Raw genomic sequence first — 18,708 nt, 5'->3', positions numbered from 1 at the left:
TTTTGCATTTAACTGGATTATAATGGAAAGTAATGGGAAAGTTCTGAAACCTCTTGCTAACTGTCATACTTTTTTCCATCTGAAGTACTGAGAATCTGTTTAGCTGCTAACACATGCTTTAACACTTTACAAAATAATAAGATACTAAGTTGCTGGTTTCTCTTGTTAAAAATGGATGTGTATAAAATCCCACATGAATTATATTTTCAAGTAGAATTACTTTTCAATTCAATCAACTCAGATAATAACTACTATAAAATACCATCCTGATACAGACCTAAAAACAGGTTATGAAGTCTTGGGCCCACTGAATTCAACAGCTTTGTCTTTATCCCAAAACTGAACATCCATTTTCCATCTGGATTTAGGTATTATGGAAGTTCCAAGCTCAGAATTTCAATGTGCCAGAAACTGAAGAAATTCTCTCTTTTATTTTTGTCTCAGTGGGTGTTATAGAGACATACATGCACAGAGATTTATGTGAGTACAGACATAGTTATACAAGTATACTACATGAAATAGTATTCTGAATCACATGATTGATTTGCCCTGTATTTTTCTTAGCATTTTTTATTGTCTGTTTTTGACAAAATGGACAATTACTGCATATTCTTTTACTTATTAGCCTCTAGGTCTTTTAAATTAATTTACGTATGCCTTAAATATTCATTGAGTCTATTCTAGATATTTATCTTATGGTATAACAATAACAAAACAGTTTGGTGAGACATATTGCTTAGTTTTACTTTGACATGTTCACATATTTAATAATCTGAAATACAAAAAAATTAATTCCAAATTCATTTGTGATTATTAATTCAAATCTTCATTAAAATAATTATTCCAGCCCATTACAATAGCCTTTTACTACTGCCCCTTGGAAATGTTACAATTCTGCTGCAATTTTAAGCTTATTTTTTTCACCTTTGTTCCAGTGTAAGAAGCTGTGGCACCTGCCTTTTTTTCCTTTTCCTTTTCCTTTTCCTTTTCCTTTTCCTTTTCCTTTTCCTTTTCCTTTTCCTTTTTTTCGTTTTCCTTTTCCTTTTCCTTTTCCTTTTTTTCCTTTTCCTTTTTTTCCTTTTCCTTTTTTTCCTTTTCCTTTTCCTTTTCCTTTCCCTTTTCCTTTTTCCTTATTTTATTTTATTTTGTTTTATTTTTTGGGAAAATTATGTTAGCATTGTTTTCCATAAGAGTAAACCAGATAAAATTAAAACCAAACCAACCAATCAAAAAATCGCTCAAGTCTGCAGACCTACAAATCTCTCTACAAAAAAAACCCCAAAAAACCAACCAACCAAAAAAAAAATTGGCATTGCCATTTGGTGTAGGCTGGGTTACAATAAAATTCCACTTTCTGCCTCTCTGCCCCCGGTAATATGTGTAGAGTTTCTGATTTTGAAAGTTCTCTCATGTCCTCAGACGCGTGGTTCCAGGAGGGACCACATAAGACATACATTTACCACAAACATTGGTAGTCATCGTATAGATACCCCAGCAAGAACTGCCCAACAGGGAGACCTGAATGCACATTCCATACTGGAAACCTGCTGCCTGTGCCTTAGGCTGCCTTTTGTCAGGCCTTATTATGTTTCAACAGTGCACAATATTTTTGTGTCATGCAAATATGAATAATTGAAACAAATGTGATTATTCTTATCTCCTTTTTTTTTTTTTTTTTTTTTTTTGCACAGGGTATATGATGATTTATTAATGATTTTTTTGTAATAAAAATACAATTTAGGCTGCACTATTTCTTGTTGGAACAACTGTTATGGGCTGGCTCAGTGTGACTGATATATGCAGTGGAATTGAGATAAGCAAGTTTTTGACTGTCTCATTGAAGGACAGAGTAGAATACTCACATCAGTGACACTGGGAGCAGGGAGAGAACCAGTATAGCTAATTTGTCAACTACATCCAGGTCCTGATGCAGCCACAAATCTGATGGAGGCAAAAATTGCCACACTGCATTTCTCTGTCATCGTTGGCACAGAGTTCACCAAGCAATGTTGACAGCGGAGGTTGGACCTCTAGTAAATTTACCTCCAACCTGTCATTTCAGATTACCAAGACTGCAGATTTCTGATATTTTTGTTGTTCTTTTTCAAAACAGAACTACAAGAACTTAATTTTGGGGAGAGGGAAAGATGAACATTAATAAACATTCAGTGCATGGGAAAAAAAAGCAAAACAGTAAAGGGTCAATAAATTGCAAGACCCCTAGATAACATTTGAGAGAAGATGACTGTTTCATGGAAGTTTAATTCTGTAGCTGGGGCACAAGCAAAAATCCTTATTTCCAGTTCAGCCTCTGACCTTCAGACAATTTGTATGCCTCTATTTTATCTGCTGCTTGATGCCAATCTTTGTGAAAAAGATTGGGTTTTTTGAAGCATACTTGCACTGTGCCAAGCCTAGTCAAGCTACAAGTTCAGGACAGGCCTCTGAGTGCTGCATGAATAGTAATAATAGGATCACATTAATAATTTGGAATATAGCTTCATCAGAATAGGCTCATTTAGAGGTCTTGTTAGAAGACACAAAATAGCACAGATTTGTACAGAATAGTACCTATAATACTCAATTATAAATTGTGAACTTGAGGCAGAAATTGTTGAGAACAGTCCTGTGTCCTGTGATGATATTACAAATGATTGTAATGGTTTCTTCAAGCATTACAATCAATGAATCAATGAATAGTGATGTGATGGGCTTTCTTCCTTATGTTTCCAATTAAATTCAGATATGATTAGATTTTTTTTTATATCATAAATACAATCTTAATATGTGGTGTCTGCAATATGGCCAAGCTAATGCCTGAGGAGAAGCCTCTTTCTTTAAATGCTCATTTTCTGCAGAGAGCTCAATTTTGCAGGTTTAGCATTAGATTAACTTGAGGTTTTGTGCTATTTTCCCTGTTCTTAGACCAATCAACATTAATTTGCATAACCATTTCCCCTGAATAACTTTAATATCTAAGTAGAGCATTATTTAGTATATGTAGAATGCTAAACCAGTTCCAGTTGGAAACTGAAATAGTTAAGTAATGCCACTGCATTGTGATGTAAGTAAGTCAATGGCAGTAATTTTCCCAAGATTTCTGTGTCTGTATTCTGAATCTTTGCAGAACAATGCACAACTTCAACTTAAACTTACAATCCCTTGGATTCTACTAAGAACATTCTGGTTAATGTTAATTTCCTCCTTTCTTATTTTTTAAACTTCTGGTCTAAAGTAATCAGCAATTTCCCATAACTTCTATATGGCATGAAAATCAAATGATTTTTTTTTTTCTGGGTACATCTACATGTATATTGTCATCCATCATGGGAGAGATGTGTGGAAATAGCTCCATATTTCATTTTGTTGCATCAGTGCAGTAGTAATGGAAACATCTTTGACTCAATTCTCTACTTTAATGGAATTGTGGTTACACTCTATCACGAGGTTTCAAAACTCACTTCATGCTCCCAGTAACTCTTGGGCTTGATGATGACAGCCACTTTTTATTCCCTATTCAAAATAAAATACAACTACATATGCTATGTTTCTATTGTTGTGCATATCACCTGTAGCTTCATAATTTATGCACTAGAGTTCTTTGTCATCTTTACACATTTGAGATGCTCCTGTACTGAAATATCAAGGGAAATTTGTATTTTTAAGGCAAGTAATTTACTTAGAAGTATATGAATTGCATATTGGGATTTAATAGTAATTTAGAAAGTATCAGAGTAATAAGATTAAAATAGGAGTGCATGTCAGACTAGAAAAGAAATTATCCAGAGTTAAAAATAGAAGTTATTTTTCTGGTGTGAGGGAAGAATACAAAAGGGCTGCTAAAATGGCTACAATTAGAATCTGGGAAATGCTCCTGGAAATTTACTCTTGCAGTAATTTTTAAATTTTTGGTCATGTGCCTTGAAAAGACAGCAATAAGCTGAAAAGGATGAGTTATTTCATTTTATCATACATCATCAATATTTCTTGGAATAAACATGATGTTGTTTATCTATCCAGTTGCAACTCTGTCCTGAGTCCCATTACTGAAAAGATTTTTTTTCTTCTGTGAGGACGACATCAGACACCTCTAAGGAAACACTTTAGAAACTTATAGGGGAAACTTATAGGTTGCATAGAACCTATGCAACTGGCAGGGAAGCTTATAAAAGAGAAAAGTGGTGTAAAATTACTTGTCCAGAAGAGATCTATTTGCTGTAAAGGTCTTGCTCCTGGGTCTTCTGGAACAAGTCTTTTTGGCATCACCTGGCACTTGATCATCCTGTGTATTTTTCATCAGGCTTTAAATGGTCATCTCATAGTGCAGAGAGGCTCCTAAATTAGCTGAACCTAATTAGAAATCCATCTGGCATAAACTCACTGTAAGTTGCTAGGTGTGATTCATAAAAATCACATTAGATGTTTCTGAAGGGCATTATTAGTACATTTCTTGCATGCTTTCAGAAATGAAACATAGCTCATTCTTATTCCAAAGCACTGAGCCAGACCCATTATGCTAATAGCAGTGCTGCTTATGCAACTCAGGAAAAGACAAACTTTCCCCAGCTGAGTATGTTCCAACTCTAGGCTGCACACTGAGGAAGGGAAATAAGAAAAAAAAATGACCCACAAGTCCTAGCCCTTAACCATGGAGACTGACAATGTCTTACTGCATTGTAACCAGGCATATCACCATTATCTGATCATCAAAAGATTTTTCAGGGAAGTAATTAACAAATGTCTTATTGGGGAAAAAAGAACCTTATAATGTTAATGCCTAGAACAAACGAAAAGAGATAAATAAAGAAATAAATAAATGAAAGGAAATGAAAAGAAAATGAAAGAAAATGAAAAGAAAGAATTACTTTACTTAGAGGGTGATCAGACATTGGAATGGGCTGCCCCGGGAAGTGGTGGATTCTCCGTCCCTGGAGATATTTAAAAAGAGACTGGATGTGGCACTCAGTGCCATGGGCTGGTAACTGCAGCGGTGGTGGATCAAGGGTTGGACTTGATGATCTCTGAGGTCACTTCCAACCCAGCCAGTTCTATGATTCTATGATTCTATAATAACCATAAAAATGTTTAGCATTCATATCAGAATGGCTTTGTGAATAATTATTCACACAAAATCCAGGGACTGCTGCACCTAAAAAAAAAAAAAAAAAAACCCACAACAAAAAAATCAGTGAAAAATTAATAAATACTGTTACCTTCTGATATGCTGAAGATACTTTTCTCTCTTTTTTTTTTTTTTTCTTTTTTACATGATAAAGCTGTGTCATGAAACTCACCTGATTCATAATGCCAGCAGAACAAAAAAAATGGCATTTCTCCTTTTTGTTACTGTAGCATTACTACTACTGCATTCCTGCTATTATAATGTTATTCCTACAGCATTAATAAGTTATTTTAACAACAGTAAGCTTTAAACAATAATATTTAATTAATATCTACTTATAAACTTTTTCGTACATTCATACTGGCTCTAAACATCAGCATACAGAAAATTCAAGTGAAAAAAAATAAAACCACAAACAGACAACATTGATCTATTTAACTTTTTATGCCTTAAAGACTCATTCAAAGAAATATAGTATCTTCAGAGTGATGAGAAAAGCACTCAGAAAAAGCAAAAAATGTGGAACAAACATGTCAGAAATCCAGATTATTTGCTTATTGTATAGCCTTTGTGTCTGGATCCTTACTTAGTACTAGTGAGCGCAACATAAAGAAAACATAATTTTCATCAGATATTAAGTTTCTAGGCTTATTGTAGAAGGAATAATGTTGAATACAATCAATTAAATTGTACATTTCTTAATATATATACTTGTTGTGAAAAAGAGAGAAACTGCAATCACGTGCAAAACAGAAAACAAGCAACAACAAACTCCTTACCTCCTCCATACTTGAATTTTCTTTGTTTTATTTTGGTTTTTTTCCCTGCTGATATTCCCAGCTACATTTTGAGTTAACAAACTAATCACAGCGAAGATTTTTTTTTAGGCATCTGGGAAGGAAAAACGCATTGTTCTTTAATTCAAGAGTATGGCACTGGAGACTGCACTTGAAAGAACTAAAAACTAGGACTTTGCTTGGATAAGTAAAATAAAACCTGCTGGCTAAAGGTAGAGCAGCTTTCTGAGGCAGAACACCTTCCCTTCACTCAAGTCATCCCACATTCCAGTATTGCATGAGACAATCCCCCTCTCCACTCATTGTTTTATTTATCCTTTCTATTTACTCTTCCAGCAGTGTTTTAAGGCCTTGAATTTGTGTTAAAATACATTGGGATGCAGGAAACTCCAGACAGGTGGAGCAGCACAGGAAAGAGCTTAAGCTTTAAAGCTCAGCACAGTATTCCTTTCATCAGACTTCACCTGTTCCAGATCTGGTTTTCTGCTCAGAGTGACAGTAGAGCTGCTATAATTTGTGCTGAATGCACATGCACATAAGGGCTGAGAGTGAGCCATGGGACCAGTCCAGCAGATGCAGCTGCCTGAATCTTTTTCTTCCTACTCACATTCATGTGATCTTTCTAAGCAAAGAACAGGAGGAAGTGCAAGTGCTTCTATTAAAGATTTTCAATACCGGATGTAATTTCTTTGTTGCTTTGGTGGCTTTAGCAGCATTGCTAGTTGCAAAATCTGTAGAAATGCTGAATAAATTCTATTCTCTCCCCTAGTTGGAAGGTTATAGAGAGTTACAGAAGTCTCAAACATCCTCCATATTTAACAATGGTTTTGGAGAAGCTTCTGTTGCTTCCTGGTTTGTAACTCAGGCTTTGAAGCTTTTTGTGGCAACATTTGAAAAATAAAATGTGAGATTTTGAGTAATTTTCATTGTAAAGGATGTGGAGAAGTGTTCAGTTGTGCTAGTCACTGCTGTTTTAATAAGAAGAGAAAAATAAATTTGCTCTTTTAATTTTTATTTTCTTATGATAGCAGCCTGATTAGAGAACAGACTGAAAATCTTAACAGGGTTTTTAAAAGTAACTACTCTGAGTGCACATGTATGACTATCTGAGGCAGGTAAACATCAGTTGTCAGCATCATGTACACTTAGAAATTCCCAGTTCCTGTGGAGGTGCATATTGCCAAGGGGTATCACCTATGAACTTACTCTGCCTCCTAAAATGGCCATGTCTGGGTTTGAACCAGCCAAGATGGAACAAATGAAGGGCTGGCTCAGCATTGCAGCAGACAACAGCTTACCACACAAGTTCTTCAGGGCCCACCTAGGAACAGGAAGTGATCTTTAAAGGATGGTTTTACATCACTGGGCCAGGGCTCTACCAGGAGGGACTGTTCCTGATGGTCCCTCTCCACTCCCATGATCTCCTATTGAATTTACTGAGGATGAGTTTTAGGTGGTACAAAACTAAGAGCTGTACATCATTTAGGGATTCAGCCATCTTATGTAATGTTCAATATCTTCAGTTGGCAAGTAAGTGCATTTATTTTATTTATTTGATTTATTTTTTCCCACGTGTTCAGCATAAAGGCTTTTGGTCCAGTGGACCAAAATTCATAGATCCCCAGGGATGTAGATTCATTTACACCATGTAGGACAACGTATTTTCCTTTATTTTTTGAAAAGCCTTCTGACTACTGCATAAATTACTGTATTATCTCAGCTCCTCACATGCTCATCAGTTTAAAGAACCAGGTCCCACTCAAGCTGTGCAGGTGTATTAGCACCATGGAAGCCCAGACTCTTTTTCCTAAGGGGGCAACTGTGAGGAGAGGACAGAGTCACAGCTCACAAACAAACCAACCACTTCAGATGTATTTTTAAGCTACAGACAGAAGCCTGGGGACTTATCTACAATTCTATATGTGTGCAAAGCCATCCTACAATATTTCTTGTGTGGTAAGATTAAAACTAACAACCCAGATTTTAATTAATAATAATTAACTATTAACTGTAATGTTTAACTATTAATCATTAGCTATTAAGCTATTTTAACTCAACTGCTTCTCTTCCTGGTGAAATTACAATTGCTGATTTCCCTCATACTCCTCCCCCTGCCTTTGGAATGTCTTATTTCACATGAGCCTGTCAGCAAGGAATCAGGTCTACAATGCATTTGTATTTTCTAACAACAACACTTGCAAAATCTAAATGTTGAGATGTGCTGCAGTTGCTTAGCCAGTTGTGTGACATCCTCACATCTAGCAAATGCACTGATAATTAATTCAGCTTTAAGGGGTTTGAGTCAGACTTTCAACTCATGAAAATCGATGCATTTCTACCACAATTTAAGGAGCTATTTACCTCCTTTGCCAGCCCCAGACCTCTGTAATAAAATTGACATTTACATTTTAAACATCATAAATCCACAAAAGTGTCCCTAACTTTGCCAGAATGTTTCAGTATCATGCAGAGGTCACAATGCTCATGCCCTAAATCAGGAAAACAATTAACCACTAGACTTTTTGAGGTCATTCATAAGCAGGAAAGTAATTAGGTCTAGATCCTCACAGATAAAAAATTAGCTGCCAAAATGCACAGATGGAATTTTCAAATAATGCTTAATAAGGTAAGATGCCTAACTCATATTGATTCCTTTGAAAATGTGACCTTTAGAGCTTAATTTTAAGCTCCCCCATTATGGTTTAAAAGTGAGCAAAAACTTACGTATGAGCTTGAATGCATTTTTTGTAGGAATATTCTTCCATAGACAAAATCTGAAATACAGTCATCCTAGGCCAAGAAATGGCAAAGGCAGTGATCATCCTGAATCAAGAGGGATTTTGTTGGTGTGTTTTGGGCAACAGCAGGCTGAACAATGCCCTTCTTTAGCTGAGATTAGTTCCAGGGAATCAGCTTTTGAATAAGTTATTTCAAATACATAACACGTGTCATTCCAAAAAGAAAAATATCTACCCCTGGCTGTGGTCTGCCAAGCAAGATGGATTGCTAGTCCCTTGATAAAGCTCTGTGCTCCTTTTTAACTCAGTTCCTTTCTTCTTTGCTATGCATATCTTCCTCTGCTTCTATGTCCTGTGACCCCCTGCAGTGGAGCCTCTAAATTCACCTTGGAGATCAATAGTTCACCCTTTTTTTTTTTTTTTTTTTTTTTTTTTTTTTTTTTTTTTTTTTTTTTTTTTGTTGCATGTTTTGCAGTTCTCGTTCTAGAAAACCCATCCACCCAGGAATAATAATATATGACTGTGAAAACACAAAAGAAAAGCTTCCTTGGTGGTAGGAATATGAATGAGACACTGTTTAACGTGTACTGCCTATTATGCATACAAATGTATCTCCTGGAAATTTCTATTCTCTTTCCAAGCCCTATATAATTTTAAAAGGTTGGTTTTAATACACACAAGCTTAAACTCTAAATTTACCCTTTTGATCCTCTTTCAGCAGTGCTCTTTAGAGGCAGCTGAATCTATCTGGATGTATATGTAACCAGTCATTTCATTAAGAGCTTGTGTTATGTATATCCTACATGATGAACAACAAAGGGATGCTTACTTGGGGATTTTCCTGTGCAGTGACAGCATCATGGGAAAAAGTTAGCTAGAGCCCATAGAAAATCAGCTTTTTTTGGTTAGGGTGGCAATAGAGGAAAATTCATGGCAGAAGTGAACCAAGCATCTGAGGGTTAGGGCTGGCTTTCAAATCTGGTTTCCACAGTGAAGTGCAGAGAGGAATGATCCCTCAAGCCACAGAACTCTGTAAGCAATGGTCTGCCTTCCATGGCATAACACAGAGAGAGTCTGAAGAAGTCTGAGAAGAAATTGCTCTGAGACTGTTAATGTCATTGGATAAGGTTCTTGCACATATGTTTTATTGTCTTGGGGAATTTGGGCAGTTTATCATTATTCACTCAGTCTGGGATTTATGATCAGTAAGGCTGCTTTTTCTGAGAAAATATGTAAAAGAGGGGGAGAATGCTCATTATTTTCAGGAAAGGAAAAGAAAAAGTAATTAAACAAAAGTAAAGACCTTGTTTTCTTGTTTTTTGGGAGGTTTTGTGTGTGTGTGTTTTTTATTTGTTTGGTTTTGTGGTTTTTTTTGTTTACAGCAATGCAAACTGTATGAGGTTCCAGTTCTTTATGCCTATCTAGATTCACTTCAAGATTTCATACCATTCATAAAGGCCTCATGGTAATAATTATAGTTTTGTATTAAAGTAAAGGCAACTGGAGAATTAAAAGTATTTTCAATTTACTAGACTCTCAGGTTTATGCAATAGGTGAATTTCTTTCTCTGGAAAGATGCAAATTTCCTACACTTATAGAATCATAGAATATGCTGAGTTAGAAAGGACCCATCAGGATTGAGTCCAACTCTTGTCCCTGTGTAGGGCACCCCCAGGATCACACCTGATGGTCTGAGAGTGCCATCCAAATGGTTCTTGAACTCAGGCAGGCTTGGTGTCCTGACCACTTTTCCTAATATCTAATCTAAACCTCATCTGATTCAGCTTCCTACCATTTCCCCAAGTCTTGTCTTCAGTCACAGGAGTGACCATTGCAGGAGAGTCCTATCTGTTCCCCTCATGAGGAATCTGTAAAATGTTATCAGGTCACCCCTCAACCTCTTTTTCTCCAAACTGAACAGTCCAAGTGACTTCAGATGCTCCTCATAAGTCATCCCTTCCAGACCCTTCACCATCCTTGTTGCTCTCCTTTGGATGCTCTCCAACAACTTGATGCCTTTTCTATACTGCAGTGCCCAAAACTGCACACAGTACTCAAGATGAGGCTGTAACAGTAGTTGCAGAGTAGAGTAACAGAGTTCAGAGTAGAGTGGGACAATCCCCTCTTCTAGCTGACTGATGACACTGTGCTTGATGCACCCCAGGACACAGTTGTCCCTCCTGGCTGCCAGGCAGGTCACACTGCTGGCTCACATTCAGTTTGCCATCAACAAGGACCCCCAGTTCCCTCTCTGCCTCACTGCTCTCCAGCCACTCATTCCCCAGTCTGTACTTGCCACCAGGGTTGCCCCATCTCAGGTGCAAAATTCTGCAATTGCCCTTGTTAAACTTCATGTGGTTGGTGATTTCCCATCTCTCTAGCCTGTCCAGGTTTCTTTCCAGTGCCTCAGGGGACTAGACTGCTCGTCCCAGTTTTTTGTTACCCGCAGACTTCTTTAAAAGCGCTTCCACTCCTGCATCCAAATCATTGATAAAGATGTTGAAGAGGACTGGGCCAAGGATAGGACACCAGTAGTGTCCAGTTACCACCCTGATGTTACCCCATTCACTCTCACTACTGTGCTTGACCTGTGAGCCAGTTGCTTACCTATCATATATCACAGTTGTTGAGCTGTATGCTGTGCATTTTATCCAGGAGGGCACTATGAGAGACAGTATCAAAAGCTTTCCTGGAATCCAGAAATATTATATCCCTTTGCTTCCAGGTTACCTTGTTATAAAAGGAAATTTTTTCACAAGCAAAACTTTCCCCTCATGAAGCTGTGCTGGCTGTGGCCAATGATTATGTTGTCTTCCAGGTGTTTTTCAATACCTCTCAGAGTAATCTTTTCCATAATTTTACCAGGCACTGATGTTAGACTAACTGGCCTGTAGTTTCCAGGGTCCTCCTACTAGCCTTTTTTGAATATTGGTACAACATTAGCCATCTTCTAGTTGATTGCCAGGACCTCCCAAAAATAACGAGAGGCCTAGTGATGACATCAGACAGCCCTTTGAAGATTCTCGGATGAATGCCATCAGGCCCCATGGACTTGTAGGGATCTAACTGCAGCAGCAGATCCCATACAAGTTCAGAGTCAGCTAAAGGTTGATCCTCAGTGCAGTCATGGTCCTCCAGTTCTGGGCATTGAGTCCCCCTTTATCCATCATCAGTATTGAAGACAGAGGCAAAGAATGCATTAAACACATCTCCTTTGTCTATATCTCTGTTGGTGAAGTGACCATCTGTTTCCTGTAAGGGACAAATGCTTCTACACTCCCTTTTGCCATTAATGTATTTGAAAAAACTCTTCTTATGGTCCCCCACAGTTCTGGACAGCTTCAGTGCCAGCTGAACTTTGGCTGCTCAAATTTTCTCCCTACAGTAGTTTAGCAGAGTCACTGTATTATTCCCATGTCACCTGGCCTAGCTTCCAGTGGGCATACACTTTCTTTTTTTTGCCTGATCTGTAGGAGCAGATCCCTGCTCAGCCAAGCTGGGCTTCTACCTCATCTGTTTAACTTCTAACACTTTGGTATTGTATATGGTCTCTATAATATCTAATGAAGAAAAATCTTTTTGTTCTCAGGTGCTGGCAGTTCACCTTGGACATCTGTAAAGCAACATACTATTAAGTTTCTAAGAAGGCATGCAACTTAGCTTCTAAGTCCTGCCAAAAGGGGGCTGAAATTTATTCAAGTTGATCTTTTAAACTACAGTCAAGATAGTACCCATAGCATGCACAGTTTGTTTTGTGTTTTATTACTTTTTTACAGTTGTGGAAAGCACAGAGATTTGGCTTTGGCAAGCCTGCTAATAAAGTGATTAAGACAATACAGATTTTACAAATGTAATACTGAAGGTGCTAAAACATCTTGGAAGAACATTTGCATTATATTATTCATGTTTCTGCTCTGCCTGCAAAAAGTGCAAAAGCATTTACTTATTATGGAAATAACAAACTAAAATAATGCTCTTGATGTTAAATCTATTTTTGCTTTGTGAATCTTGGATAGAATTATTTTGACATGAATTTAAGAACTTTCAAAAGTTATGAATTTTCTGTCCAATACAGTATACCTCGTTCTTTTTTATGGATTGAAAGATTAATGTTTTGCTAGTCCAACTTGTTCTTTGGAAAACAAACCCAATTCATTGATTTGACTGGCTCTTGCAAATATTTGACGTGTTCCCTCAGCATCACAGATTACTTTGTGAAAGGCCTTTTCCTGTATTACACATTATTACCTGTATTGTCACTGTGAAATGTTAGCAGAAATTCTGAACCAAACATTCCTTTCAAAAAATGTAGAGTGAAAGAAAAAGGAGTTAGAAAATAAAGTAGGCTTTGGTACCTTTACTGCTTATAGTGAACCACATATCCATGACAGCTTTGATGGAATTTTAATGCAGATTTATAACTGGTATCTGCAGTTTGCTGCAAAATGCAATTGGAAGAACAAATAAAGAGCAATGCAGAAAAAGGAAAGATGTCAGATAGTAAAATGTCTCTCTCCAAAAGCCTGCCTTTTTCACAACTTTTTATGAAGTTTTTAGAGTAGACCAAAATAATTAGGGAAAAATGACCTTGAGTTTTATGCTGTGTTCAGAACAGTGGCTTGTCCAATCACTGGAGGAAAGAGTGGCAGATTGTGATTGATGTTTTCAGAAGAACTACAAAGTGAAGTGTATGAATGGTACCTTAGCTTTCTAACCATGTATGACAAATGCGAGCACTGCGAGAAGCTCTTTATCCCCAGATGCTCTGAAAGCACATAGCAAATGTCATATGGATGAGACTATAAGAAGACTATCTAAAGAGCTAATCTAAAATCTCATTTTCAGAGTTGATTCTGGTTTTTCAGAAGAGAACATATCCCTGAATATAGATCTTATATCAGGAGGATTAGGACGTCAGTGATTAATATGAATTTCATTTTTAGACACGTCGTGGGATTTCTATGGCATATATAAAACACTGAACTTGTTGAACAGCATGTCCCTTTTCAATTACAGTTTTAATGAAGAAATGACTTCTACAAGAAAAAAACTCTCATGAGTTTAATATAATAAAAAGCTACTTTTCCCCATCCCTTAAATCATGGATATTTGGTTGTTATTCATGAAACAATAACATTTTCATTATCTTGCTAGGCTGCACCATAATTTATAGTGAAGTGAACCAACTCTTGTCTCCTATACCTTTATTTACACCTCTGTAGCCTCGCTAGTACCTAGAGAAAGGGAATTGTTTGAGAGATTTCTAGAAACAGGCTTTGGAAACCAAACCATTGGTAGCTAGTTATCTAACTCCTGTACAGGTTCAAAAGGATTTGGATATCCTAGTCAGCTTCTTAAATGACATTTAAATTTAAAGAGATTAGTGTATAAATACAGTCCACCACAAATCTTTCAGAGTGAAGCTGTGGCAAGTGAAAAGTTGTTTGTTATAGTGCTAAGCTTCATGATCTACAAATAGCAAGACAAAAGAGACAGAGCACCAATTCTCTTAATAGCATCACCATCAAACCCCTTCATTCTTCTTCCAGACATATGCTATCACGTCCCAGCCTTATGAACTGAAAAAAAATGTTCCTTGTTATCTGTGACTTTTGGCCAAGATTTTCCAGAGCAATCCTTATTTGTGCATGCTCTTAATGTAGGCTGCAGATACTCCACAAAAGAAAGAGAGTAGAACCACCAGTAAAGTTGATGCATGCTGCCAAAAAACTTTCAGAGGTAAAATCTATTGTCTTCATGTGTCTTCATGTAACCTGATGTGAAATGCAAAACACAACTTCCCATTCTATTGTTTTCCATTAATTTTAATTCCTCACATAAATGTTCTTCATTCATATCTTGTGCCCTTCTTTTCCTACCCCATCTGTACTTGAACCATCCATTTTTTCAATTAATGTCTAAGTGAAGATGAAAGATGCTTTCAGCTATTGGAAACATTATCATAAGGAAAGGTCATGAATTTCTTCCCTGAATGAATTGTCATAGAATTCTGAAAACACAGCACTGAATGTTTGTGATCGATTGATTAAATATTTTAAGCCTCATTTCACTGCCTGAAATTTTAGACACTTGTCTTCCTTCAAAATCAGAATGAATATGTTTGAATAAAAAATCTCTCTGTGAAGTATTAATGGTAAGGATGTAGGACACAGGTAGAAAAGTGGTAAGGGCCAGGGACCTGTGGTCAGAAAGTTATTGAAACTTACAGTCATCATTTCATAAATGTTGCTGGTGTTTGAATGTCACTCACCAGGGGGTTATGATTCACATCTCTTTTGAATACATTTTGCTCTGCTCACAATGCAAGAAACCAGTAAAATTGCAGAAGTTCTTTTCCACATAAAGCACTGAAATTGCCTTTGAAAATACATGCACAAAGTGCACACAAATGGTCTTTTATTTTACAGTTGTGGCTCAGATGTAAATGCAGACTGGATACTACATATAAAGATATTCTTGGAAAAGAATCTAAGCAAGTCCCTGGTCTTCTTTTTAAATACAAGTAGCAATTTGATTTTTATGTGATAAATAGCTCAATAATATACAGAAAATTATGCTTAGCTGAAAATTACCACTTTTTCTTTTCGACTATGTAAAAGTTTCTCTATAAAGAGAATTTTTCTATGTTCCCTGGAACAGCATAGCTATTTGGATTTCTACTTTTTATATGGGTAAATGGTTTTCTTCCAGAACAGTTCTGAAGGTGTGTTTCATTCAACCCTGTGGGCTTGTTTTTCTTCCAGACTACATTGCATGGAGTCTGTTCTGAACTGTCCCTGAAGATGCCTCCAATGAATTGTGGGGACTGTAGATCTCCATTATGGAATTACAGTGACTTGTGTAGGCTCAGAATTCCTGATCCACGAATCCCTACCAATGCTCTCTTGTTCAGGTTTTGGTAGCTATTTTAACTGGCTCAGAATGTATTAAGGATGGATTATGAGGTCACAATAAATTAAAGTTAAAACAGCAATTGACTTTTTACTGGAACTTCAGCACAAATTCATATTACTGAAACTTAACACAGTTTCCTCAGCTCATTCATGAAATGGCAAACACTTTTATAAACAGCATTTTCTGTGGTAACTCTATCTCACCATTGTGTGGGCAAAATGTATCAAGTCTTTTATTTTTCTTCTTTGTTTCTTCATAAACATTATCCAAAACCTTGAGTGCATCTGGGCCAGACATGTGGAGAAGCATCACTTTGTGCACTTCAGGTGTTATTTTAGCAGTCCCTGTGGCACTAGGAAAAAATTCCATGCTGTTTTAATGGATGACATTTCCTGTGTAAGGTTTCCTTAAAAATAACCAGCAGAAAATAATTGCTCCATCTTCAGTCTGATAGAACTTCTGACAATGTGTAAATGTTCAGAAAGCAATTAGCAGTCAAGTTTGGCAGGAGGGAAGGGAATAAAGCTCTCTGTTGACTACATAAACAGCAAAAGTCAACTGTTTCAGTTTGCTGAAGCTTATGGAAGCATCTAGTCTCACAATAGATATGCTTGGAGTTGTACTAGATGTTAACACATTCCTTGCTATTCCTTTTTGTAGGAACAGAAAACCAGATTTGCAAACTGTCAGAAAAAATTTTTCACCTAAGCCAGAAGACTCAGCATGGATGACTTGGACTATAAAAAATATACTTTATATCAAAATTTAATATATTAAATAATTTTAATATATTTCTATTAATTAAGTCTGTGGAAAAAACTTAATTATAACCCCTCAATCAAAGGGCTTAATGCTGAAGAAAAGTCAAATAAAAATAATCTTGAGAACATATGTGCTGAAATATCATATTTTTAAACTTTCATTTAAAATGATAGTTTAAAAATCAGTCTTATGACATTAGATTCCCTGCTTTTCCAAATTTTGCCAGACTTGTCTTATGACCTGACTGCAACTAAAGCTTTTCTTAATTTCCAATTTAATAATTATACAAACATACAACTATATATCCACATTTTTTAAAAATCAATAATACAAAATTTTGTCTTTGAAAAAAGGTGCTTACTGACATATCTCAGAGGCCATTCTGAGTGAACATTACTAAAAATATAAACTGTGCAATACTAAAATATACATTTTAATTTCGATTTGATGGCTAATGTGTTAAATGAAAACTACTTTCATATCAAAAGTAGTATAATAGGTGAGGTGCTTAGAAACATTCCAGATGAAAATAGGTTTTTTTTAAAGAACAACAACAGCTAGAATAGTGTGGGAGTTTTCAGAACGAGCAGTTGTCAGACAGCAAGGAATCCTGGAGTCCTACTGTGTTTCTTGAGAAGTTCTTTAAAGAACTTCTTTCAGACAGAAGTTCTTTAAAGCCTCTAATAAGATTTGAAACATAAATTTTCTGAAGAAGCATATTTAGGTATTTAGACCCTCAGTTTGGATGGACATCAGTTTCCACAGAAAACCCTACACTCTATGGATATTTTTTTTTTCTTACTCTCTGCATTCTCTGTGGTCTCCCTGTTTTCCTGAGCTAACACAGAAACAATTCCCTTGGCTTCTGTAACTTTTGGTTTTGATCTCTGGCTCTTCTCAGAACTGCTTGGATTTTCTGGTCGTGTCTTTTTACTGTTTTTCTCTGATATAAACAAGTTTGATCTCCTTCCTTTTTTTCCTAAAAGAAAATTATAATGAGGGTTCATTGGTCGAATGTCTTCTTTCTCCCAGCCATTACATGTGTTCATTTTCTGTTATCTCTGTTTTTCCTACACTATAATGCCAAGGATATGAATAATTTGGAGTAACTGTTTTCTTCAGCTCTATTCTCTGCTCTTTCAGGAACCTGACTTTCCTCAGGTTTCCTCACAATAGATCCCCTAACATTTTCTGAAGTCTTTCATTGAAGTGCCCTTCCTGATGAGTCCAGAGACCCGGCCCATTTTGATTAATTTTTGGTTTTTTTCATCCTTCTAATACATTTGAAAGTTATTTCCTCTCTTACATTCCTCTTTCCTTCCCAATTTATTAACTACTATCACATTTGGCTTATGAGCTTACTTTTAGGGCAGAAGTTTACTACTTGCAACCCATTCTTCCATCCATGTACCTTAAATATTTTCCCCGTCCACTCTGCCAGTGCTAATAATGGTTTTGAATACCATAGTTTCCACTGCACCTGTTTCCTGCTTAATTAATAAATGCTCCATTTGTTTCCAGAGTAACAGCCCATTCATCTTTTTTTCTGCAGGGCTTTCAGCTGATACCATGAAAATGTCCCTGTGCTAATCATATTGTTACCAGCCCTTTCTCCATACTGTTCATAGTCTTCTGTCACGTGAAAATTCCCACTCAGTCTTGCTGGAGCTTCTTGCAGCCTTTATTTCTTTTTTAAATTTGTTTTCCAAATGCCAAGCATACACTTCTCTTTTGTGGATGGACACAGCACAGGAATTGCGTGTGGTATCTGACAGTGGTTCAGGCTTTGAGCTGCTCTTTCCTGGCTGTTTCAGTTCCTTTCAGTTGCCAGTGACACGCACACTGTAAGACTCCTGCCTGTTTTCATTAATTCTTCTGCCTACATCTGGGCAGACAGAAAACTGGTGGTCTTTTTTCCTCAATAGATTAAAGATGTTCTATTAATTTTAAAGTCTTTATCTTTCCAACATCCTGTAGAGTGCAATCTGGGATGACAATGATTATAGGGCATAATTTTTGGTATTCTTAATCTTTCAAGATTTTAAAACAGCCTTTATAACGATAAAGACTGATCAAATTTTCCTGTTCATCAATAAACTTTCTGCTTATTGTAACATAATGGTTTTCTGTTCAAAGTCATCATTATATTCAGTTTCTGACTATACCTCCATAGACAGCATTATTTTTTTAATATATTTTATAATCATTTAATATTTTACCTTTCTGAAAAAATTATACAAACTGCCATACTCTTCCAACCAAAACATCATGGCTTTAAAAAAGCATCTTTTTTTTTTTTTTTTTTTTTCTTTTTTTAAAATGATATCCTGTTATCCGCTACAGGCAGGTAAAAAAAAATTGCTTTTTTATTGAA

The 18,708-nt window shown here is 36.3% G+C and overlaps 1 long non-coding RNA gene across 1 annotated transcript in view; it reads left to right on the top strand.

Moving 5' to 3' along the window:
• The window catches only part of LOC139793156 (uncharacterized), a 569,166-nt gene that overhangs the window by 449,332 nt on the left and 101,126 nt on the right, over nucleotides 1-18,708 (top strand). The window contains exon 2 of the long non-coding RNA XR_011724526.1: nucleotides 9,059-9,116. This is a non-coding gene — a long non-coding RNA (uncharacterized lncRNA). The remainder of the gene's footprint in view (nucleotides 1-9,058; nucleotides 9,117-18,708) is intronic.

This window comes from Heliangelus exortis, chromosome 2, assembly GCF_036169615.1.
Source record: "Heliangelus exortis chromosome 2, bHelExo1.hap1, whole genome shotgun sequence".
Classification (NCBI taxonomy): Eukaryota; Metazoa; Chordata; class Aves; order Apodiformes; family Trochilidae; genus Heliangelus; species Heliangelus exortis.
The sequence above is the reverse complement of the archived record's forward strand: the minus strand, read 5'-3'. Positions and strand labels throughout refer to the sequence as shown.